At 44.8% G+C, this 26,192-nt stretch overlaps 1 protein-coding gene across 4 annotated transcripts in view; it reads right to left on the reverse strand.

The window, feature by feature from the left end:
• The window catches only part of LOC143997727 (ALS2 C-terminal-like protein), a 197,452-nt gene that overhangs the window by 153,425 nt on the left and 17,835 nt on the right, over positions 1–26,192 (reverse strand). For 2 of the 4 annotated variants that reach the window (XM_077493511.1, XM_077493508.1), the window contains exon 1: positions 11,525–11,617. The exons of 1 other annotated variant lie outside the window; for it this stretch is intronic. The gene's annotated coding sequence lies outside the window, so the exon portion shown is untranslated. Of the gene's footprint in view, positions 1–11,453; positions 11,618–26,192 lie in introns of those variants that run through there. One more of the 4 variants, XM_077493509.1, reaches the window with a different exon arrangement.

Below are 26,192 nucleotides of genomic sequence, written 5' to 3' on the forward strand. Positions count from 1 at the left end.
ACCACATCCAACAACCTACTCCTCAGAAGAAAGGGGGAAATGGAGCTAAATCTGATCCCTCAGTGATGGACAACCTTGGCACCCCAGATGTTTTGGAACTACATTTCCCATGATGCTCAACTACACTGCAGAGTGCATGAGCATCATGGGAAATGTAGTTCTAAAACACCTGGGGTGCCGAGGTTCGTCATCACTGCTTCAGGGGATATAAAGATCTATAGAGATGAATCAGGACTTCAAAATTGTGGCGTTGTCACCAGAACAGGAATCCAGTGCAATTTCCTCTTCCTGCTTTATCTCTGGGACAGAAATCAGGATAGGAATGTTGGCTAGAGCTACACTTTAAGCCCGATTGCCTTACCAGGAAACTAGTGTTGTGTTACAGTAATCATCAGCCAGACATTACCTACTTGTAAAAGACCGCTCTCGGCAAGATTACTCTGCAAGTGTGGCTCTGCATTTACCCCTCAGGCCCCAGAGATTTACAGTCCTGCTGGATTTGGTGTCCCTCTGACACGACCAGGACTCATCCAACGAGCGTTCATTCAAAAATAAGCCATTCTTATGGAAAAAAACATGAAAGCAGCAACTCTCATTCACTTACAGTGCCACAGTTCTTAGTCACAGCCGATGACTCAGGAGAGGGTTGGTCAGGGACAAAAAAAAACAGTAATCTAAAAGGAGCTTGTTAATATTATGTGACCCGCAGACTGAGAAGAACTGGATTAACATGGAAGAGTGATGGCAAAAAAAGACCTAATGGTCAATAAAGACTGCCTCTTTTGCAGGGGCAATGTTTAAATTCACTAACTGTTGACTGGCACCTTATCTTCTGCTGGAGGTCTATTCCAGGTATCAACTACTCTTTCTGTAAAATAACACTTTCTAAGGTTAGTGTTGAACTTTCCTCCTCTAATTTGAGGTCATGTTCTTGATTTTAGCTTCATACATACTGCCTCCCTAAACCTTATTCACACCCTTCATGGGTTTAAAAGGTTTCAGTCAGGTCCATCCTTTCCCTTCTTTCCTCCAGACTGTACATATTAAGTTCCTGCTGTCTCTCCTGATATGTTTTATCCCTCAGCTCTTTCACCAATTTTTGTTACCCATCTCTGAACTTGTTCTATTTCATCATTATGTTTTTGCAAGTGAGGTCTCCAGAACTGGACACCATATTCTAAATGAGGTCTAACTAAAGATCTATATAGGGGAATCAGGACCTCCTTCCTCCTGCTGGTGACCCCTCTAGTGATATAAAGATCTATATTGAGGAACCAGGACCTCCTTCCTCCTGCTGGTGACCCCTCTAGTGATATAAAGATCTATATAAATGAATTGGGACCTCCTTCCTCCTGCTGGTGACCCCTCTAGTGATATAAAGATCTATATAGAGGAATCAGGACCTCCTTCTGGTGACCCCTCTAGTGATATAAAGATCTATATAGAGGAATCAGGACCTCCTTCCTCCTGCTGGTGACCCCTCTAGTGATATAAAGATTTATATCAAGGAATCAGGATCTCCTTCCTCCTGCTGGTGATCCTTTTAGTGATATAAAGACCTATATAGAGAAATCAGGTCCTCCCTCCCGCTGGTGACCCCTCTAGTGATATAAAGATCTATTTAGAGGAATTAGGACCTCCTGCTGGTGACCCCTCTAGCGATATAAAGATCTATATAGAGGAATCAGGACCTCCTTCCTCCTGCTGGTGACCCCTCTAGTGATATAAAGATCTATATAGAGGAATCAGGACCTCCTTCCTCCTGCTGGTGACCCCTCTAGTGAGATAAAGATCTATATCACGGAATCAGGACCTCCTTCCTCCTGCTGGGGACCCCTCTAGTGATATAAAGATCTATATAGAGGAATCAGGACCTCCTTCCTCCTGCTGGTGACCCCTCTAGTGATATAAAGATCTATATAGAGGAATCAGGACCTCCTTCCTCCTGCTGGTGACCCCTCTAGTGATATAAAGATCTATATAGAGGAACAACCACACTCCGATATCTATCCTTTAGCCAACTACCTAGTCACAGAAGTACCCAAGGGTTAAATCCCAGCTTGTACAGCAAAAATTAGGGGTCAAAACCTACTGAAGCTTGGTGATGTTGTTAATGCTCTACAGACCGAGCAGAACTGGATTACTGCTGACTCAGTACCCGGCTAGTTTCTGACTTCTCTGTCCTTACGTACTGGCAAGTATTCACACGTGTACATTCCCATGCAGGCTCCTGCAGCTGCTCATGTGCATGCTAGCATAGCAAGCGCCAACCTGCAAGTGCGCGTGTATCCATGATCGTGGGTCCTCGATTGTTCAATTCCAAGTCTAAACTAAATCTGCATACATTTTTTTTGTTTTCTTCTTTTATTATTATGTTAATGACTAAAAAAAAAAAAAAAAAAAAAAAAAAAGCTTTCAAAGAATTTATATTGTTTACTCACTTCAGTTCCTGGGTGAAAACCTTTCCGGCGTTGAAGTGGGTAAACAATGTACATATTTTCCCCTCCCACACCTAAAATAAAGAAATCAACAACCTCTTTTCATGGCAAAGGTTTTGAAAAGTTTATTTAACTACTGGTCCTCTGGAAGGGTTTACCCCCCCCCCTCCCCCTTCATGACCAGGGCATTTTTTGGTATTCAGCACTGTGCTATTTTATCATGCAATGCTGTACCCAAATAAAAAGATTTTTGTCATACAAATAGAGCTTTCTTTTGGTGGTATTTGATCTACCTCTGTGTTTTTTTATTTTTGTATTATATAAACAAAAGAAAAGACTGAAAATTTAAAAAAAAAAAAATTGTTTACTTTTTGCTGTAAAGCATACACAGTAAACAATTAAAAAAAATCGAATTTCTTAATTAATTTATTTATTTTTTGGTTTTGGGTAAAAGTTATGCATCTGGTATAGATACTGTATTTTTTTATTTTTTTATCCTAGTAACAATGGTGATCAGAAACTTATAGTGGGACTGTGATCGAGCGGTGAGCAATCCGACACTAACTGATGCTGGCTGGGGGGGGTACACTGACCAAACTGACACTGACATCATAGTGACATGAACCACTTCCAATCCGGGCCAATTCTGACACTTCTCTCCTACATGTAAAAATCATAATTCTAGCAAAAAAAATTTTTTGCTAGATAATTACTCAGAACCCCCAAAAATTATATATGTTTTTTTTTTTAGCAGAGACCCTAGGGAATAAAATGGTGGTTGTTATTTTTTATGTCACGTGGTATTTGCGCAGCAATTTTTCAAACGCCCTTTTTTTTTGTGGAAAAAAACAAAACTGTTTTAAGGATTAAAAAAAAAACAGTAGCAGAGTTTTTTGAATATGAAAGATGATGTTATGCAGAGTAAATTGATACCTAACATGTCACACTTGAAAATTGCGCACACTCGTGGAATGGCGCCAAACTTTGGTATTCAAAAATCTCCATAGGCAACATTTGAATTTTTTTTACATGGTTACCTATTTAGAGTTACAGAGGAGGTCCTAGTAGAGAATTATTGATCTCGCTCTAACGTTCATGGCGATACCTCACATGTGTGGTTTGACCGCCATTTGTGGGCACGACATATATATGCATTTGCTTCTGCGTGCAAACTCGCAGGGACGGGGGCACTTTAAAAAACTTTTTTTCTATTGTTTATTTTAATTTTACACTTTCCCTTTAAAAAAATATTTTTTTTGCTCACTTTTATTCCTTTTACAAGGAATGTAAACATCCCTTGTAATAGAAATAAGGGGTGACAGGTCCTCTTTATGGTGAGATCATGTAATAGAAATAAGGGGTGACAGGTCCTCTTTATGGGGAGATCATGTAATAGAAATAAGGGGTGACAGGTCCTCTTTATGGGGAGATCATGTAATGTAAATAAGGGGTGACGGGTCCTCTTTATGGAGAGATCATGTAATGGAAATAAGGGGTGACAGGTCCTCTTTATGGGGAGATCATGTAATAGAAATAAGGGTGACGGGTCCTCTTTATGGGGAGATCATGTAATAGAAATAAGGGGTGACAGGTCCTCTTTATGGAGAGATAATGTAATAGAAATAAGGGGTGACAGGTCCTCTTTATGGGGAGATCTTGTAATAGAAATAAGGGGTGACGGGTCCTCTTTATGTAGAGATCATGTAATAGAAATAAGGGGTGACAGGTCCTCTTTATGGGGTGATCATGTAATAGAAATAAGGGTGACGGGTCCTCTTTATGGGGAAATCTTGTAATAGAAATAAGGGGTGACAGGTCCTCTTTGTGGGGAAATCTTGTAATAGAAATAAGGGGTGACGGGTCCTCTTTATGGGGAGATCATGTAATAGAAATAAGGGGTGACAGGTCCTCTTTATGGGGAGATCATGTAATGTAAATAAGGGGTGACGGGTCCTCTTTATGGAGAGATCATGTAATGGAAATAAGGGGTGACAGGTCCTCTTTATGGGGTGATCATGTAATAGAAATAAGGGTGACGGGTCCTCTTTATGGGGAAATCTTGTAATAGAAATAAGGGGTGACAGGTCCTCTTTGTGGGGAAATCTTGTAATAGAAATAAGGGGTGACGGGTCCTCTTTATGGGGAGATCATGTAATAGAAATAAGGGGTGACAGGTCCTCTTTATGGGGAGATCATGTAATGTAAATAAGGGGTGACGGGTCCTCTTTATGGAGAGATCATGTAATGGAAATAAGGGGTGACAGGTCCTCTTTATGGGGAGATCATGTAATAGAAATAAGGGGTGACAGGTCCTCTTTATGGGGAGATCTTGTAATAGAAATAAGGGGTGATGGGTCCTCTTTATGTAGAGATCTTGTAATAGAAATAAGGGGTGACAGGTCCTCTTTATGGGGTGATCATGTAATAGAAATAAGGGTGACGGGTCCTCTTTATGGGGAAATCTTGTAATAGAAATAAGGGGTGACAGGTCCTCTTTATGGAGAGATCATGTAATAGAAATAAGGGGTGACAGGTCCTCTTTATGGGGGGATCATGTAATAGAAATAAGGGGTGACGGGTCCTCTTTATGGGGAGATCATGTAATAGAAATAAGGGGTGACAGGTCCTCTTTATGGGGAGATCATGTGATAGAAATAAGGGGTGACGGGTCCTCTTTATGGAGAGATCATGTAATAGAAATAAGGGGTGACGGGTCCTCTTTATGGGGAGATCATGTAATAGAAATAAGGGGTGACAGGTCCTCTTTATGGGGAGATCATGTAATAGAAATAAGGGGTGACGGGTCCTCTTTATGGGGAGATCTTGTAACAGAAATAAGGGGTGACAGGTCCTCTTTATAGGGAGATCTTGTAATAGAAATAAGGGGTGATGGGTCCTCTTTATGGGGAGATCATGTAATATAAATAAGGGGTGACAGGTCCTCTTTATGGGGAGATCATGTAATAGAAATAAGGGGTGACGGGTCCTCTTTATGGGGAGATCTTGTAACAGAAATAAGGGGTGACAGGTCCTCTTTATAGGGAGATCTTGTAATAGAAATAAGGGGTGATGGGTCCTCTTTATGGGGAGATCATGTAATAGAAATAAGGGGTGACAGGTCCTCTTTATGGGGGGATCATGTAATAGAAATAAGGGGTGACGGGTCCTCTTTATGGGGGGATCATGTAATAGAAATAAGGGGTGACAGGTCCTCTTTATGGGGAGATCATGTGATAGAAATAAGGGGTGACGGGTCCTCTTTATGGAGAGATCATGTAATAGAAATAAGGGGTGACGGGTCCTCTTTATGGGGAGATCATGTAATAGAAATAAGGGGTGACAGGTCCTCTTTATGGGGAGATCATGTAATAGAAATAAGGGGTGACGGGTCCTCTTTATGGGGAGATCTTGTAACAGAAATAAGGGGTGACAGGTCCTCTTTATAGGGAGATCTTGTAATAGAAATAAGGGGTGATGGGTCCTCTTTATGGGGAGATCATGTAATATAAATAAGGGGTGACAGGTCCTCTTTATGGGGAGATCTTGTAACAGAAATAAGGGGTGACAGGTCCTCTTTATGGAGAGATCATGTAATAGAAATAAGGGGTGACGGGTCCTCTTTATGGGGAGATCATGTAATAGAAATAAGGGGTGACAGGTCCTCTCGATAGGGAGATCATGTAATAGAAATAAGGGGTGACAGGTCCTCTTTATGGGGAGATCATGTAATAGAAATAAGGGGTGACAGGTCCTCTCTATAGGGAGATCATGTAATAGAAATAAGGGGTGACAGGTCCTCTTTATGGGGGGATCATGTAATAGAAATAAGGGGTGACAGGTCCTCTTTATGGGGAGATCATGTAATAGAAATAAGGGGTGACGGGTCCTCTTTATGGAGAGATCATGTAATAGAAATAAGGGGTGACGGGTCCTCTTTATGGGGAGATCATGTAATAGAAATAAGGGGTGACAGGTCCTCTTTATGGGGAGATCATGTAATAGAAATAAGGGGTGACGGGTCCTCTTTATGGGGAGATCATGTAATAGAAATAAGGGGTGACAGGTCCTCTTTATGGGGAGATCATGTAATGTAAATAAGGGGTGACGGGTCCTCTTTATGGAGAGATCATGTAATGGAAATAAGGGGTGACAGGTCCTCTTTATGGAGTGATCATGTAATAGAAATAAGGGTGACGGGTCCTCTTTATGGGGAAATCTTGTAATAGAAATAAGGGGTGACAGGTCCTCTTTATGGAGTGATCATGTAATAGAAATAAGGGTGACGGGTCCTCTTTATGGGGAAATCTTGTAATAGAAATAAGGGGTGACAGGTCCTCTTTGTGGGGAAATCTTGTAATAGAAATAAGGGGTGACGGGTCCTCTTTATGGGGAGATCATGTAATAGAAATAAGGGGTGACAGGTCCTCTTTATGGGGAGATCATGTAATGTAAATAAGGGGTGACGGGTCCTCTTTATGGAGAGATCATGTAATGGAAATAAGGGGTGACAGGTGCTCTTTATGGGGAGATCATGTAATAGAAATAAGGGGTGACAGGTCCTCTTTATGGGGAGATCTCATGTAATAGAAATAAGGGGTGACAGGTCCTCTTTATGGGGAGATCTCATGTAATAGAAATAAGGGGTGACAGGTCCTCTTTATGGAGATCATGTAATAGAAATAAGGGGTGACAGGTCCTCTTTATGGAGAGATCATGTAATGGAAATAAGGGGTGACGGGTCCTCTTTATGGGGGGATCATGTAATAGAAATAAGGGGTGACGGGTCCTCTTTATGGGGAGATCATGTAATGTAAATAAGGGGTGACGGGTCCTCTTTATGGAGAGATCATGTAATGGAAATAAGGGGTGACAGGTGCTCTTTATGGGGAGATCATGTAATAGAAATAAGGGGTGACGGGTCCTCTTTATGGGGAGATCTCATGTAATAGAAATAAGGGGTGACAGGTCCTCTTTATGGAGAGATCATGTAATAGAAATAAGGGGTGACGGGTCCTCTTTATGGGGAGATCATGTAATAGAAATAAGGGGTGACGGGTCCTCTTTATGGGGAGATCATGTAATGGAAATAAGGGGTGACAGGTCCTCTTTATGGGGAGATCATGTAATAGAAATAAGGAGTGACGGGTCCTCTTTATGGGGAAATCATGTAATAGAAATAAGGGGTGACAGGTCCTCTTTATGGGGAGATCATGTAATAGAAATAAGGGGTGACAGGTTGGGTGTGACATCATAATGTTCCCCCCGGGCCTCCGAGGGTCATAGAGATGTTGTTTCTCGTTGTTTCTCTGTGTCCATGTGCCATGTGAATGGGAGTGACTTTCTAATCAGCTGCTGTACTTGCAGGGTTCTAATGAGGAAAGCGGCAGGGTCTGTATCCCTTTGGATGGGATTTCCCTTTTCGGAGCATCTCATTAAAAAAAAAATGACATTTTTGTGGCAGGAGATGCCCAAAAATCTGACCTGCATCTTAGTGCAGACTTCTGGGAAAATCAGTGAGCCAATCACACAAGCAGGAAATGACATTTCCGGGGGGTGGGCGGGATATACACCATCTGTGTGCAGAGCGCCTTCAGGTGACCGAATTGCATTTCACAGAAAATCACAGCGGCTTCGGATTGAAAAGGAAAAGTAATAACATTTAATTACAATGTAACTTGTGTAGCAATTGTATACTGTGTATTGTTTGGAGCCGCTCTGTCCTTGAAGACTCCCACCCCCCCCCCCCCCCCCCCTACACTGTAGTCACCAGAAGAAGGAGAAAAGGCACCGGCCCCACAAAACCTAAAGGAAAAAAGTATATGGGGGAGGGGGAGCAGATGACGGGTCTCAGGCTTGGAGTTTTTCTTTAAGTGTAATTAAAATATAAGAATTAAAGTGGTATAGAAAGCAATAAATAAGCAATAAATACCCAACAGAGGGTCTATCCCCTGACTACTCCATCTAAAAACTGAAAAAAAAATGATAATACCAATTCAACCAGCAAATGTGGGATGACCCCTCAGACAGACAACGGTCTCCTTTTAAATTCCCATTGTCCTCACCGACACACCTCTCCTGTTCCAGTTTCAGATTTCCTCCCGATCACCTTCACAGCCTACGAGCCGGTGAGGCGATCCTCTCCACCTCCGCTGTCCCAGAATAATCCATTTCCATTTGATTTTATCTTCTAACACCCCCCCCCCCCCCCCCACCCACGTGAAGAGCTCGACTCCTATGCCGCGTCTTTAAAATTACTAAATTTTCTAAAAGGGTGCCAAATGCATTATGGGGTACATTTCTCCGCACTCCTCTCCTGTACATATTGCCCACCGTCATACCCTCCGCACTCCACTACTGTACACACTGCCCACCGTTATACCCTCCACACTCCTCTCCTGTACATATTGCCCACCGTCATACCCTCCGCACTCCACTACAGTACACACTGCCCACCGTTATACCCTCCGCACTCCTCTACTGTACACACTGCCCACCATCATACCCTCCACACTCCTCTCCTGTACATACTGCCCACTGTAATACCCTCCACACTCCTCTCCTGTACATACTGCCCACTGTCATACCCTCCACACTCCTCTCCTGTACATACTGCCCACTGTCATACCCTCCACACTCCTCTCCTGTACATACTGCCCACCGTCATACCCTTCGCACTCCTCTCCTGTACATACTGTCCACTGTCATACCCTCCGCACTGCTCTCCTGTACATACTGTCCACCGTCATACCCTCAGCACTGCTCTCCTGTACATACTGCCCACTGTCATACCCACCGCTCTCCTCTCCTGTACACACTGGCCACTGTCATACCCACCGCATGCCTCTCCTGTACATACTACCCACTGTAATACCCTCCACACTGCCCACTGTCATACCCCCCACACTCCTCTCCTGTACATACTGCCCACCGTCATACCCTCCGCACTCCTGTCCTGTACATACTGCCCACCGTCATACCCTCCGCACTCCTCTCCTGTACATACTGTCCACTATCATACCCTCCGCACTGCTCTCCTGTACATACTGCCCACTGTCACTCACCGCTCTCCTCTCCTGTACACACTGCCCACTGTCATACCCACCGCATGCCTCTCCTGTACATACTGCCCACCGTCATACCCTCCGCACTCCTCTCCTGTACATACTGCCCACCGTCATACCCTCCGCACTCCTCTCCTGTACATACTGTCCACTGTCATACCCTCCGCACTGCTCTCCTGTACATACTGCCCACTATCATACTCACCGCTCTCCTCTCCTGTACACACTGCCCACTGTCATACCCACCGCATGCCTCTCCTGTACATACTGCCCACTGTCATACCCTCCACACTCCCCCCCTGTACATACTGCCCACTGTCATACCCTCCAGACCCTTCTCCTGTACATAGTGCTCACTGTCATACGCTCCATATTCCTCTCCTGTACATAATGCCCACTGTCATACCCTCCACACTCCTCTCCTGTATATAATGCCCACTGTAATACCCTCCACACTCCCCTCCTGTACATACTGCCCACTGTCATACCCTCCACACTCCCCTCCTGTACATACTGTCCACTGTCATACCCTCCAGACCCTTCTCCTGTACATACTGCCCACTGTCATACCCTCCACACTCCCCTCCTGTACATACTGCCCACTGTCATACCCTCCAGACCCTTCTCCTGTACATAGTGCTCACTGTCATACGCTCCACATTCCTCTCCTGTACATAATGCCCACTGTCATACCCTCCACACTCCTCTCCTGTATATAATGCCCACTGTCATACCCTCCACACTCCTCTCCTGTACATACTGCCCATTGTCATACCCTCCACACTCCTCTCCTGTACATACTGGCCACTGTTATACCCTCCACATTCATCTCCTGTACATACTGCCCACTGTCATACCCCCACACTCCTACTAAATTTTCTAAAAGGATGCCAAATGCATTATGGGGCACATTTTTCCACCTCTGTCATTTACCAGTATGCATGTGACCATGCATGTACACACTGCCCATCTTCATATCCACCGCACTCCTATCCTGTACATACTGCCCACTGTCTTACCCATCACACTCCTCTCCTGTACATACTGCCCACTGTCATACCCTCCACACTCCTCTCCTGTACATACTGCCCACTGTCTTACCCATCACACTCCTCTCCTGTACATACTGCCCACTGTCATATCCTCCACACTCCTCTCCTGTATATACTGCCCCCTGTAATACCCTCCACACTCCTCTCCTGTACATACTGCCCACTGTCATACCCCTCATACTCCTCTCCTGTACATACCGCCCACTGTAATACTCTCCACACTCCTCTCCTGTATATACTGCCCCCTGTCATACCCTCCACACTCCTCTCCTGTATATACTGCCCCCTGTAATACCCTCCACACTCCTCTCCCATACATACTGCCCACTGTCATATCCTCCACACTCCTCTCCTGTACATACTGCCTGCAATGACACTTCTTTGGCATTGTTTGTCATGTCCCCAACTTTTCCTATTCTAGAACTGGCACACTTTTGGTAGTACAAAAACAAGTAAAAACAATTCAGCTCCTCGTCTGCAGTCCAACAAATCAAAGCCGATCAAAACAAACTCATTGAGGAAGAAACTTTATTCAGAAATACATGAAAATGGCAACACTGTAATCTCTGCCCTTCTAGCAGATCGAGAACTACAAGTCCCAGCAGGTGCTACCAGTACCCAGCATACCACAGCAGTCCCGGGCACACTCTCACATGCCATAACAAGGCCTCCCATTCACGTGTCTGCCCCTCTCCCTGCCCCCCTCCTGCCCTCTTCTGTAATCAGAGATTATATGCAGTATAGTAATAACTGTGAGTTGGGGGCCTTAGATTGTAAGCTCCTTGGGTTCAGGGACTGATGTGAATGTACAATATAGAAGTGCTGCGTAAATTGTCAGCACTATATAAATACAATAATAAATATTAAACAACAGGTATACAAGCCGTATACAGCAGGCTCACCGTTTATACAGACAGACAGACAGAGCGAATGCAGAAGTCCATACAGGTCAATGTATCAGATGGCGGCTCACCTCGCTCTATACATAGTCCTCCTTCCTCTCCGGGTCGGTGACACACTTAGTGAATGCGTAGTGCTGCAGGCACTGTACGCCCAGCGCCGCACACACCCTGCCCCCCCCCCCCTCCGTCCTGGAATTACAGCTACACCCAACCCCTCTCACCCGCCTCTCCCAGCCTGACAGACCTTAACGTTAAATATTCACCGAGTTCAACAACTTCAACAAACTTCTTTATTAGGGTAAAAAAGTAACAAAACATGTAAACTATTCACATCTACACACACAGCCGTTGTGGTGCCAAGTACATCATACAATTACGGTCATTTGGTAAAATGGGTATGAATCGGTTACACCGCGGAGCAACGATCACATTTCTGCTATGGACCTGTTTATTCAGCAATAACTTCATTATGTAACAAAGTAATACATGATGTATCATTTTTTTTGTCTTGTAAAAATGAATTTAATAAAACCCTTGTCTCTACCCCTCCTGCCCATCCCTTGTCTCCACCCCTCCTGCCCACCCCATGTCTCTGCCCACCCCTTTTCTCTGCCCCTCCTGCCCACCTCTTGTCTCTACCCCTTCTGCCCACCCCATGTCTCCGCCCCTCCTGCCCACCCCTTGTCTCTGCCCCTCCTGCCCACCCCTTGTCTCTGCCCACCCCTTTTCTCTGCCCCTCCTGCCCATCCCTTGTCTCTACCCCTTCTGCCCACCCCATGTCTCGGCCCCTCCTGCCCACCCCTTGTCTCTGCCCCTCCTGCCCACCCCTTGTCTCTGCCCACCCCTTTTCTCTGCCCCTCCTGCCCACCCCTTGTCTCTGCCCACCCCTTTTCTCTGCCCCTCCTGCCCACCTCTTGTCTCTACCCCTCCTGCCCACCTCTTGTCTCTACCCCTCCTGCCCATCCCTTGTCTCTGCCCCTCCTGCCCACCCCTTGTCTCTGCCCCTCTTGCCCACCCCTTGTCTCCGCCCCTCCTGCCCACCTCTTGTCTCCACCCCTCCTGCCCACCCCTTGTCACCGCCCCTCCTGCCCACCCCTTGTCACCGCCCCTCCTGCCCACCCCTTGTTTCTGTCCCTGCTTCCCACCCTTTGTCTCCACCCCTCCTGCCTACCCTTGTCTCCGCTCCTCCTGCCCACCTATTGTCTCAACCTCTCCTGCCCACCCCTTGTCTCCGTCCCTCCTGTCCACCCCTGGTCTCCGTTCCTCCTGCCCACCCCTGGTCTCTGTTCCACCTGCCCTCCCCTTGTCTCCGTCCCTCCTGTCCACCCCTGGTCTCCGTTCCTCCTGCCCACCCCTGGTCTCTGTTCCACCTGCCCACCCCTTGTCTCTGCCCCTACTGCCCACCCCCTGTCTCCACCCCTCCTGCCCACCCCTTGTCTCCACCCTCCTTCCCACCCCTTGTCTCCACCCCTCCTGCCCAACCCTTGTCTCCGCCCCTCCTGCCCACCCCTTGTCACCACCTCCTGGCCACTCTCGTCTCTGCCCCTCCTACCCACCCCTTGTCTCCGCCCTTCCTTCCCACCCCTCATCTCCTCCCCTCCTGCCCACCCCTTGTCTCTACCCCTCCTGCCCACCCCTTGTCTCCGCCCCGATTGTAGTATATAAAAGCAGTCAAAATACCACCTAAATGGGCATCCAACTTCAGCTCATCCCTAATGAGCTATGAAGATTCTTGAGAGGAGGACTGAGGTGGGGGGGGGGGGGGGGTTATGTACAGCCCCCTGCTGGCCCCTTCCACCAGCCATGATCTGCCTGCATTGCATAGAGAAGCACAGAGACCCGATGATGACATCACCGGGTCTGACATCAGGTATGGAATGGAAATGGAGAGGTTTTAAATATTTTAAAAGTACTTCTTGTTTTTTTTCCATGGTTCATCATTTTCAGAATGATGCAGAAGGTAACTGTATCCCGTCTCACTAAAAAAAAGTTAGCAGTGAAAAATCCGTCTGGCCGCTCTCTTCTCACACTAAAATAACTATCTGTGCTAAACTGACCGAGCAACTGGCTGGACATGTCACCCGCAATTAGACTCGGCATAACACAAAGTGACATGTGACACAAAGGAGCTCTGTGTCCCCGGCCCAAAGACCGGCCTTTGTTATGTCCTCCAAATCTCCCATCCAATTATCTCTCACACATCCATGAGAAATAATATTCAGTCTGCAGAATAAACTCCACATTCCCAACAGATGAAGCTAACATTTCTCCATTCAAATCTTAAAACTAAATTATATATATATTATATTTAATTTTATTTTTATTTTTTAAGATTCCAGTGGAGAAATTGTAGCTACATCACTGTATATATAATAATAAAATTATTATTATTAATTATTATTATTATCATTATATATACAGTGATGTAGCTAAAATGTCTCCACTGAAATTTTAAAAAATAATAATAATAATAATATGATATACAGTGATGTAGCTAAAATTTCTCCACTGGAATCTTTAAAAAATTTAATTAAAATAAATATAATAATAATAATATTATTATATACAGTGATGTAGCTAAAATTTCTCCACTGGAATCTTAAAAAATAAAATAAACATAATAATAATAATAATATATACAGGCCAATAAAGTTCCTCCACCCCAAACTCACTCATCCGTGTCTTTATGGATCTTGCTTTGTGCACTGGTCCAAATCATTTGGTGGAGGGGGGATTATGGTGTGGGGGGGTTGTTTTTCAGGGGTTGGCCCCTTAGTTCCAGTGAAGGGAACTCTTAAGGTGTCAGCATACCAAGACAATTTGGACAATTTCATGCTCCCAACTTTGTGTGAACAGTTTGGGGACGGCCCCTTCCTGTTCCAATATGACTTCCCACCAGTGCACAGAGCAAGGTCCATAAAGACCTGGATGAGCGAGTTTGGGGTAGAGGAACTTGACTGGCCCTGCACAGAGTCCTGACCTCAACTTGATAAAACACCTTTGGGATGAATTAGAGAGGAGACTGCAAGCCAGACCTTCTCATCCAACATTAGCACCTGACCTCACAAATGCTCTTCTGGAAGAATGGTCAAACATTCCCATAGACACACTCCTAAACATTGTGGACGGCCTTCCCAGAAGAGTTGAAGCTGTTGTAGCTGCAAAGGGCGGAGCCAACTCTATATTGACCTCTACAGACTAAGACTGGGATGCCATTAAAGTTCATGTGTGTGTAAAGGCAGGCGTCACAATACTTTTGGTAATATAGTGTGCATATATATATATATATATATATATATCATACATACATACACATATACGTATACAGTATCTCACAAAAGTGAGTACACCCCTCACATTTTTGTGAATCTTTTATTCTATCCTTTCATGTGACAACACTGAAGAAATGACACTTGTCTACAATGTAAAGTAGTGAGTGTACAGCTTGTATAACAGTGTAAATTTGCTGTCCCCTCAAAATAACTCAACACACAGCCATTAATGTCTAAACCGCTGGCAACAAAAGTGAGTACACCCCTAAGTGAAAATGTCCAAATTGGGCCCAAAGTGTCAATATTTTGTGTGGCCACCATTATTTTCCAGCACTGCCTTAAAGGGGTTGTAAACCCTTGTGCATCCTATGCATTAGGGTGAAAAAACACCCCTCAGCCCCTGCCCCCACTTTACTTACCTGAGCCCCTTCATCTCTTTGGAAGGGACACGCCATTCCTCTCTCCACATGGCCACTCTGTGCAAAACGAGCTGCACAGTGGAGGTAAGTATAACATGTTATTTAAAAAAAATAGGTCTGGAGACATGCTTGGCCAGTCCATCACCTTTACCCTCAGCTTCTTTAGCAAGGCAGTGGTCATATTGGAGGTGTTTGGGGTCATTATCATGTTGGAATACTGCCCTGCGGCCCAGTCTCTGAAGGGAGGGGATCATGCTCTGCTTCAGTATGTCACCATACCCAGATCCGTGTAAGGCCCGCCTTAGTAAGTCAACCCCATTGTTTATAAACTGATCAGATGCCACCTGGTGGCCCCACCCCCTTGTGAAGTCACTGACCCAGCATGCACCAGTCAGTGACGTCACGAGGGGAGGGGGGGCCCCCAGGTGACATCCCTGGGTGGCCCCACCCCTTTCCTACATGAGAATTATCACACGGTGTAGCAGGCAGACTGCGGGAAGAGTTAGTCGGGAGCAGAGTTTGATTTTTTTTTTTTCGGTCGGCGGTGCGGCGGGCATCGTGATTGATGAGGGATCTACATCGGGGGAAATTTATTTTTTTGTTTTTTTAATAAAGGACCTGTCAAAAACTGTCTCCGGTCAAAAAATTGTTATATTTTTCAAAATGTACGCTTTTTTTGTGTATTGTGCAAAAAATAAAAACCGCAGAGGTGATCAAATACCGCCAAAAGAAATCTCTATTTGTGCGGGAAAAAAAGGATATAAATTTTGTCTGGGTACAGCGTGGCACGACCACGCAGTTGTCAGTTAAAGCAGCGCAGTGCCGTATTGCTAAAAAATTGCCTGGTTATTGTGGGGGGGGGGGGAATCTTCCGGTCTGTAAGTGGTTACAATTTGAATGCGCTATACAAATACAATAAAACCTTGGCTTGAGAGTAACGTGGTTTAAAAGCATTTTGAAAGACGAGCAACATTTTTAATAAATTTTGACTTAATATACAAGTAGCGTCACATAACAACCGAGTATAAAAGAGCATTCTTCCCACTGACCTCCATTCTTCTCACTGACCTCCATTCTTCTCACTGACCTCCATTCTTCCCACTGACCTCCATTCTTCCCACCAATGTAAGGAACATTCTTCCCACTGATCACCAATGTAAGGAACATTCTTCTCACTGATCACCAATGTAAGGAACATTCTTCTCACTGATCACCAATGTAAGGAACATTCTTCTCACTGATCACCGATGTAAGGAACATTCTTCTCACTGATCACCAATGTAAGGAACATTCTTCCCACTGATCACCAATGTAAGGAACATTCTTCTCACTGATCACCAATGTAAGGAACATTCTTCTCACTGATCACCAATGTAAGGAACATTCTTCTCACTGATCACCAATGTAAGGAACATTCTTCCCACTGATCACCAATGTAAGGAACATTCTTCCCACTGATCACCAATGTAAGGAACATTCTTCTCACTGATCACCAATGTAAGGAACATTCTTCTCACTGAACACCAATGGAAGGGGCATTCTTCCCACTGATCACCAATGTAAGGAACATTCTTCTCACTGATCACCAATGTAAGGAACATTCTTCCCACTGATCACCAATGTAAGGAACATTCTTCTCACCGATCACCAATGGAAGGGGCATTCTTCTCACTGATCACCAATGTAAGGAACATTCTTCTCACTGATCACCAATGTAAGGAACATTCTTCCCACTGATCACCAATGTAAGGAACATTCTTCCCACTGATCACCAATGTAAGGAACATTCTTCCCACTGATCACCAATGTAAGGAACATTCTTCTCACTGATCACCAATGTAAGGAACATTCTTTCGCATGAAGTTGAATGACTTATTTTTTTTTATTAACTTTAAAAAAAAAGTAAAAAAATAAAAACACAAACAGTAGGATGAATTGTTTGCACTGTACAGTCACACCATTTCATGTGTCTTATATGGAAGGTAGGTAGCACTGCGGGTCGGTGTAAACTGGACCTTACATTTGAAAGAAGGTTTTGCATCTCAATGTTTTTTTCCCTTAAATAACTCATGGTGAAAAGTATCAGTTCTCAGCAAGACTCGATGCTGTTGCAATTCTTGTATGCAACGTTACAACATTTCCACCCGAAGGTTACAACCTCTTCAGTCATCACTGACATGCTGGGACTTCTATGACAGAGATCTGCTGCAAGTTAAAGCAAACGCTAAGCAAGAAACCAACATCTCATTGTTCCCTTCTCTGTTCCTTACACCTATTTTATAACAAATCGCACGTAGATTCCTTGTTAGTGTAGTGGATGAGATTTTGGACAAAATGTCATACGCATGTAAATTTATTTTTTTGCCTCAGAACAGTAGGGGTTCTGAAGGTTAATTACGTAGGTGGACTTTAACACCAGTCTGGCCAGGCTGTGTTTGAAAGTTCTGCCTGGTCATGTGAACAATGAGGTGCACATGACAGGCCAGAACCAGGCCTGGTTGGATGTTTGGGTATCAGCCTTCTCTGAGCCAATCAGTGGGAGTGCCGGGCCCGCTGAGGAGTCTGGGAAGGGGTACTTAAGAGGTGAGGGTCACGTGGGAGAGGAGTTTGTGAGACCCGTGTGGTCTGTTCTGGTTCCAGGACAGGGGTAGCCCCGTGAGGGGTCCCGGTCACGGGGTGTTCGACATCCCGCAACATGTTCCTGTCAGAGGCCCCTAATAGACCTACCTGGTCTGGGGTAGGGATCCGTCTGTTCCCGAGTCTCGGAACCGGCTGGTCCGAGGCGCAGTAACTGAGGGAGGATTCAAGGTGTCCGGGTGTGCTCTCGGCTTGGAGAGGCGCCACAGCTCGTGGAAGTGACCGGGGGAGGACTCTTTGGAGGAGGGCTGGCAAGTGGCATCCTGAGAAGTGCCTGGTTACTGAGTTGGGAAGGACATTGATGAATCCACACTTTTCTAGTACCATTGAGGAGACAGAGAATGTTCCAGGTATTGAGGAAAAAGGTTCCTGTTCACCCTTAGTTACAACCTGTACACATTCATGGGATTGTTTCAAGTTTTGAGTCAACGTGCTGACTGCCATGATCTCTGGCTAGAGATCTGTTCAGCCTTGAGGTACCCAGCTGCGAGTGGCTACTCTCTGGGTGGAATTAGAGATTTTGCTGGACCTGCAGTTCAAGGTGCCTGAGTTCTTCACCCGTGCCCTCTGTTCCCATGAGAGACTGTTTTGTTGGATGTTAGTATTGCAAAATAAAACCGTTTGAAAGGACTTTATTCGCGTCAGTGTTCAAGTCGTTGGGTATCAACGCTGGGAACCCCTAGACGTGGAAGAGCAGGCCAGGAGAAGGTAACCGGTAAGCCCAATAAGTCAAGGCCGCCCTGCAATGGGTTATAGCCGCCCTCCCAGCAATTGGCGTCTGCGCTGTAGCTGTCTTTCGGCTATAGCGTGGGTGCCTAGTGGTTAACCACATAAGTTGAAATTGTCCTGACTGGACGTTATATGACGCCGTTCAGAACATGGCGGGCAGTGTGGCGATTGGTGGTGAGGTGTGTCTGTACCGTATCTCTGATCATGGTAGAGAGCCTGTGACGTAGGCTCTTTACCATGTGATCAGTTGTGTCCACAGCTGATCACAGTGTAAATAGGAAGTGCCAGTTATTGACCTTCCTCTACTCTCGCTGACAGCACGTGAGTAGAGGAGAGCTGATAAGCAGCTTTCCTGACAGGGGGGTCTGCACCGATAATCAGTGCAATGAGTTTTAGTGCAGCCCCATCAGTGATGCCTGCCAGTGCCCACCAGTGATGCCCACTATTGCTGCTTTTCAGTGCCATCTGTCAGTGCCACCTATCAGTGCACAATAGTGCTGCCTATCAGTGCCCATAAAGGTTGCCCATCAGTGCCAATTATCAGTGCTGTATATTAGTGCCCTCTCATCAGTGCAGCCTTATCAGCGCATATCAGTGAAGGAGAAAATGACTTATTTACAACATTTAATGAAAGAAACTAAGAAAAACTTAATTTTTTAAAAAAAATTTCAGTTTTTTTTTTATTTGTTTAGCAAAAAATAACAAACCCAGAGGTGATTAAATATCACCAAAATAAAGCTCTAGCTGTCTCAAAAAAAATGATAAAAATCACATACGAGTACAAGGTTACATGACCGCGCAATTGTCATTCAAATTGCTAGACTTTCCGATTGAACGGACTTGGCCACACACAATCACACCAAAGTCAGACGAATTTGAACGTGATGACGTACGACCGGACTAGAATGACAAAAAGTCCGGTCGTGTGTACGCAGCATTACAAACCACTTTGACCTACAGGTAAGCCTAGATTAAGGCTTACCTGTAGGTCCAAGAAATATCTCCTAAACCTGTACGGTTTAGGAGATATTTGCCGAAAGACCAGCACCGCTGTCTATGGCTCATGCGCCGTAGACAGTGGCGCGCAGGCGCACTGAGCGCGCCGCAGTTAACGGCGATATGCCGCGTGTGGTGGCTCCCGTGCGCATGCGCTGGAGTGACGTCATCGCGGCTCCGATGAATGACAGTGGCGGAGCGGCGAGACCCACCGAGAAGATGGATGCGGCGGACTACAGGGGACAGCGGTGACTTCGCTGGCTCCTGTGTCAGGTAAGTGACACGTAATGGACTACTATGCGATGCGATGCGATGTGATGCGATGCACAGTAGTCCATTATGCTTTACCTTTGCAGGGAATCAAAGAGGAAGTAACACCCATCAGGGTTTACTTCCTCATTAATACCTAGGCCAGTGATGGTGAACCTTGGCACCCCAAATGTTTTGGAACTACATTTCCCATGATGCTCATTCACTCTGCAGTGTAGTTGAGCATCATGGGAAATGTAGTCCCAAAACATCTGGGGTCCCAAGGTTCATCATCACTGGCCTAGGGGGTCACTGGAATAAGAGCACCAATGCATGATCTGCAACACCTGTCAATCATTTCTAGACGCATAGATTTATAAGCCTGTCAGCAGTGCTATTACTGGATACTGCGCATATGCAATTTTTTTCAGCAGGACTGTTACAGAATTGTTTTATAAAACGACTTGTTTTTGCACAATAGCACTTTTTTGCTATTTAAAGTGAAACTAGTGTTGTTATTTATATATATATATATATATATATATATATATATACACCACCAGACACTTATATCTGTGTTACAAAGCACTTGGATACACATTAGAGCTTTATTATTAACCCTTTCATGACTGAGCCTATTTTTGGAATTTGGTGTTTACAAGTTAAAATCCATATTTTTTGCTAGAAAATTACTTGGAACCCCCAAACATTGTATATATTTTTTTTAGCAGAGACTCTAGAGAAAAAAACGGCAATTGTTGAAAATATTTATGTCACACGGTATTTGCGCAGGAGAAGCAGCAGAACTTATTTTGGGGTGTCATTTCACATATGCCCATAGCATGTGTGAGCAATATATCATTTAGTGACAACTTTGTGAAAAAAAAATAAAAATAAATAAAAGTTTGTAATTTTCCCGCAACTTGTGGCAAAATATAAAATATTCCATGGACTCAACATGCCTCTCAGCAAATAACTTGGGGTGTCTACTTTCTAAAATGGGGTCATTTGTGGGGGTTTTGTGCCATCTTGGCATTTTATGGCCTTCAAAACTGTGATAGGTAGTGAGGAGTGAAATTACAAATGTATGCCCTTAGAAATCCTGAAGGCAGTGCTTGGTTTTCGGGGCCCCGTACGCGGCTAGGCTTTCAAAAAGTCGACCACATGTGGTATCCCCGTACTCAGGAGAAGCAGCAGAATGTATTTTGGGGTACAATTCCACATATAACCATGGCATGTGTGAGAAATATATCATTTAGTGACAGCTTTGTGTAAAAAAAAAAATTTTTTCTTTTTTTGTCATTATTCAATCGCTTGAGGCAAAAAAATAAAATATTCAATGGGCTCAACATGCCTCTTATCAATTTCCTTAGGGTATCTACTTTCCAAAATGGGGTCATTTGGGGGGGTTTTGTACTGCCCTGCCATTTTAGCACCTCAAGAAATGAGATAGGCAGTCATAAACTAAAAGCTGCGTAAATTCCAGAAAACGTACCTTAGTTTGTAGATGTGACAACTTTTGCGCAAACCAATAAATATACAGTTATTTACTTTTTTTTTTACCAAAGACATGTGGCTGAATACATTTTGGCCTAAATGTATGACTAAAATTGAGTTTATTGGATTTTTCTAATAACAAAAAGTAGAAAATATCATTTTTTTTCAAAATTTGCAGTCTTTTTACGTTTATATCGCAAAAAATAAAAATCGCAGAGTCAATCAAATACCTTTAAAAGAAAGCTCTATTTGTGGGGAAAAATAGGACGCAAATGTTGTTTGGGTACAACATTGGATGACCGCGCAATTACCAGTTAAAGCAGCGCAGTGCCAAATTGTAAAAAGACCTCTGGTCATTGACCAGCAAAATGGTCCGGTCTGAAAGTGGTTAAGCATTGACGTTCTCCGTGTCACAAGCATTACATCCTTGTGTAGTCATCATCTCGGAGACACCACGGTTGATCCTCATTTGGATTTAAATCCTTTAGATTGACTCACATTTACCAGTTTTTTTATTGGTCATTGGACTTTCATCTGCACATTGCACATTACTGTTCACTTTGTGATTTTTACTTATTGTTCACATGGCTATTACAAGCCTGATGCCGCGTACACGCGACCGGACTTTTCGACATCAAAGGTCCGATGGAACGATTCCGGCGGACCATTCGATCGTGTGTGGGCTGCAGCGGACTTTTGATTTGCAAAAATCCGACAGACTTTAGAAATGGAACATGTTTCAAATTTTTCCGCCTGAACTCCACCGGACCCAGTTCCTACCGAGAAATCCGCTCGTGTGTATGCTAGTCCATCGGACAAAAACCGACGCGAGGGCAGCTATTGGCTACTGGCTATGAACTTCCTTATTCTAGTCCAGTCGTACGTCATCACGTTCGAATCCGTCAGACTTTGGTGTGATTGTGTGTGGCCAAAAACCCTAATAAATCATGATCCGATTTGTTCCAGTGGGAGGGGGGGGGGGGGAATCCTTCCCGATCCCCCCAGGAGGCAATCGCATATTTCCTGGATCAACTACCCCTGATATTCAGGGCCGTCTTTAATATTGATTGGACCCTGGGCAAAAATTTTCTTAGGGCCCCCCCCCATGAAATTTCGCTCTCCACCTTCTCTGAGACATCCAATAAATAGCAGCTAGACTTAAAATCAGTTTACTGTATCAGATCAGGCAGCGATTGCGATTGGTTGCCAGAGGTTACAACATTTCATTACTGCTTACTGACTGGTTGCTAGAGGTTACAGCACTCCTTAAGGCTCACTGATTAGTTGCTAGAGGTTACAGCACATGATTTCTGCTTGTTGATTGGCTGCTAGAGATTGTAGACTGTAGACTGTACAGTAATACTGCTCACTGGTTGGTATAGGTTACAGCACTCCTAGGGGGATGATATACATATGAATGCTGCCTTTATTTACATATCATAGCAGTTGGCAACAGATATTTACATATGCATGTCACTGCTATTTACATATGAATGCCGGTTATTTACATGTAAACACAGGGTCTGCAGGTGAGTCATCTATACACAACAATAGGGCAGAGCTGGGCAGCTTTAGTAGCAGCACTTCACACTGAGATATCAGGACACAGGAAGGAACTAAAAACCTCAAGGAACAAAGGAATTTAAACTGGGATTTTTTTTTTGTTAAACAATCTACTGAGCTGGACGGGACTCGTTTTTGAGGGAGTCTCTTCCACATTTTCACAGCTCTAATGCCGCGTACACACGATCGGAATTCCGGCCAGCAAAAGACCGATGAGAGCTTTTCATCGGAAAATGCGTCCGTGTGTACGCTCCATCGGAATTTAGCTGTCCGAATTTCCGCCAGCCAAAAATCGATAGCATGTTCTCAATGTTTCCGATGGAAAAACTTTCTATCTGTAATTCCGATCGCGTGTATGCAATTTCCGACACGCCCAAAAAATCACGCATTGCTCAGATTCAACTACGAGACAGAGGCTATTGGCTACTGGCTATTGAACTTCCTTTTTCTAGTCCCGTCGTACGTGTTGTACGTCACCGCGTTCTAAAGGATCGGAAATTTGGTGCGACCGTGTGTAGGCAAGACAGCTTGAACGGAATTTCCGTTGGAATTCCATCGGGAAAACCATCAGAGCTTTTTCTCTGCCGAGAATTTCCGATCGTGTGTACGTGACATTACTGTGAAGAAGCCTTTCCATATGTGGAGGTTAAATCTCTTTTCCCTCCAGACGTAAGCTTGCGGCGTCAGCTTTGTTCAGATTAGCTGAAAGTCACCACCATGGAGGGTAAAACTGCAACATGTCCTCCAAACAAAAGGAGAAAAAAGGGAGACTTACCTGATGGTTGGTCCTCAGATATGAATGCGGTCAATATGCACCTAATAGGATATCATCCCAATGATTATCAATGGCAACCGTCCTGATAAAAAAAAGGTAAAAGCCGTATTCTTCCTAAAAATGATCAGCTCCTGGATGGACGGTCCATATGAAAATGAAGGAGGAACCTGCCATACCCCGGTGTGTCTTCTCAGGCTGTGTGCGGATGGGAAATGCGGTCCTATGGTAAGCTTGGCTGGATGGACTGCTTTATTCCCACATTACTGTAATGACGGAGGACGGTCTGTGAATGTGTGATGTCGGAGTTCACTGGTTACAATCATTCGTGGCAATGCTGACGATTCAGAATAATGAGGGAAATGATGACATATTATAACATATGACAAATGGTGACATTACTGACACTGGTTTGGGGAAAAAGGAAGAGGCACGGTGACTAGAAGGTTATGAAATGCGCTCGGCAGGGAGGGGAACTGGGCATTAGGCAATTCAGGAGAGGAGGTAAAGTGAATCAAGAGCCAACGTTTTTTTATTTAGATTTATACGATTATTATTATTATAATACAGGATTTATATAGCGCCAACCAGTGGCGGCTGGTGCTCAAATTTTTTTTGAGGGGGGCCGCAAACAAACCCCATCAATTGCAGCCTCACTGTGCCGTCAATCCCAGCCACTATGCCCATCAAATTGCGCCACTGTGCCATCAAATGTAGCCACTGTGCCATCAAATGCAGCCACTGTGCCATCAAATGCAGTCACTGTGCCCCATCAAATGCCGCCACTGTGCCATCAAATGCAGCCACTGTGCCATCAAATGCAGTCACTGTGCCCATAAAATGCTGCCACTGTGCCCATCAAACGCAGCCAATGTGCCCCATAAAATGAAACCACTGTGCCCCATAAAATGCAGCCACTGTACCCATAAAATCCAGCCACTGTACCCATCAATTGCCGCCACTGTGCCCATCAAATGCAGCCTCTGTGCCCATCAATTGTCGCCACTGTGCTATCAAATGCAGCCACTGTGCCTATCAAACACAGCCACTGTGCCCATCAATTGTCGTCACTGTGCCATCAAATGCAGCCACTGTGCCCATAAAACGCAGCCACTGTGCCCATCAAACGCAGACACTGTGACCATCAAACGCAGCCACTGTGCCCATCAGTTGTCGCCACTGTGCCATCAAATGCAGCCACTGTGCCCCATAAAATGCAGCCATTGTGCCCATCAAACGCAGACACTGTGACCATCAAACACAGCCACTGTGCCCATCAATTGTCGCCACTGTGCCATCAAATGCAGCCACTGTGCCCATAAAACGCAGCCACTGTGCCCATCAAACGCAGACACTGTGACCATCAAACACAGCCACTGTGCCCATCAATTGTCGCCACTGTGCCATCAAATGCAGCCACTGTGCCCCATAAAATGCAGCCACTGTGCCCATCAAACACAGCCAATGTGCCCATCAATTGTCACCACTGTGCCATCAAATGCAGCCACACGTGCCCAAAAAACGCAGCCACTGCGCCCATCAAATGCAGCCACTGTGCCCATCAAATGCAGCCACTGTGCCCATCAAATGTAGCCACTGTGCCCATCAAACACAGCCACTGTGCCCATCAAACGCAGCCACTGTGCCCCATAAAATGCAGCCACTGTGCCCATCAAATGCAGCCACTGTGCCCATCAAATGCAGCCACTGCGCCCATCAAATGCAGCCACTGTGCCCATCAAATGTAGCCATTGTGCCCATCAAACACAGCCACTGTGCCCATCAAATGCAGCCACTGTGCCCATCAAACACAGCCACTGTGCCCCATAAAATGCAGCCACTGTGCCCATCAGTCGCAGCCACTGTGCCCATCAATTGTCCCACCGCTGCAGGGGTAATTTTTTACTTTATGGTTCAGCTTTTGAACCATAAACAATGTCGATTTTCCAGGCTGAGAATTTGATATTTTGTTGACATTTCCAGGCTGAGCTGCAGTAGAGAACAGGTCGGGGCGGTTAGGACAGAACTTACTGGAAGTGACATCTTTTAGGGAGAGAAGAAGTGTGAATAATAACAAACACTTTACAGAAGTTTGCTCATTCTTAGTTTTCCCGTCTCCTTTAATTCTGTAAAATCTTTCATGTTTAGCATCAATAAAGGCGCCGGCTTGTACCCCTAAATTCAAACCAGTGAAGCTGCCCCCCCTCCCCCCAAAAGCGAAAATAATATAATTCACTCTATAAGCAATATAAAGGAAAGGATAAGGCGCTAACATCAATCAGCACAAAAAAAAAACAATAATTCATAAAAAAGCGAAACACAAAGGAAGAATTACCAGTCCAGAAGATTTACCCCCCTTCATGACCAGGCCAATTTTAGCCATACGGCACTGCGTTATTTTAACTGACAATTGCGCGGTCCTGCGGCGCTGTACCCAAAGAAAACGTCCTTTTTATCCCCACAAAGAGAGCTTTCTTTTGGCGGTATTTGATCACCTCTGTGGTTTTTATTTTGTGCGCTATAAACAAAAATAAACGTAAATTTTGAAATAAAAAACAACATGCTTTTTTACTTTCTGCTTATATAAAATACCCAAATAGAAAAA

This window comes from Lithobates pipiens, unplaced genomic scaffold (genome assembly GCF_037356315.1).
Source record: "Lithobates pipiens isolate NorthernLeopardFrog02 unplaced genomic scaffold, aLitPip1_a1.2 Scaffold_19, whole genome shotgun sequence".
NCBI classification, from domain to species: Eukaryota; Metazoa; Chordata; class Amphibia; order Anura; family Ranidae; genus Lithobates; species Lithobates pipiens.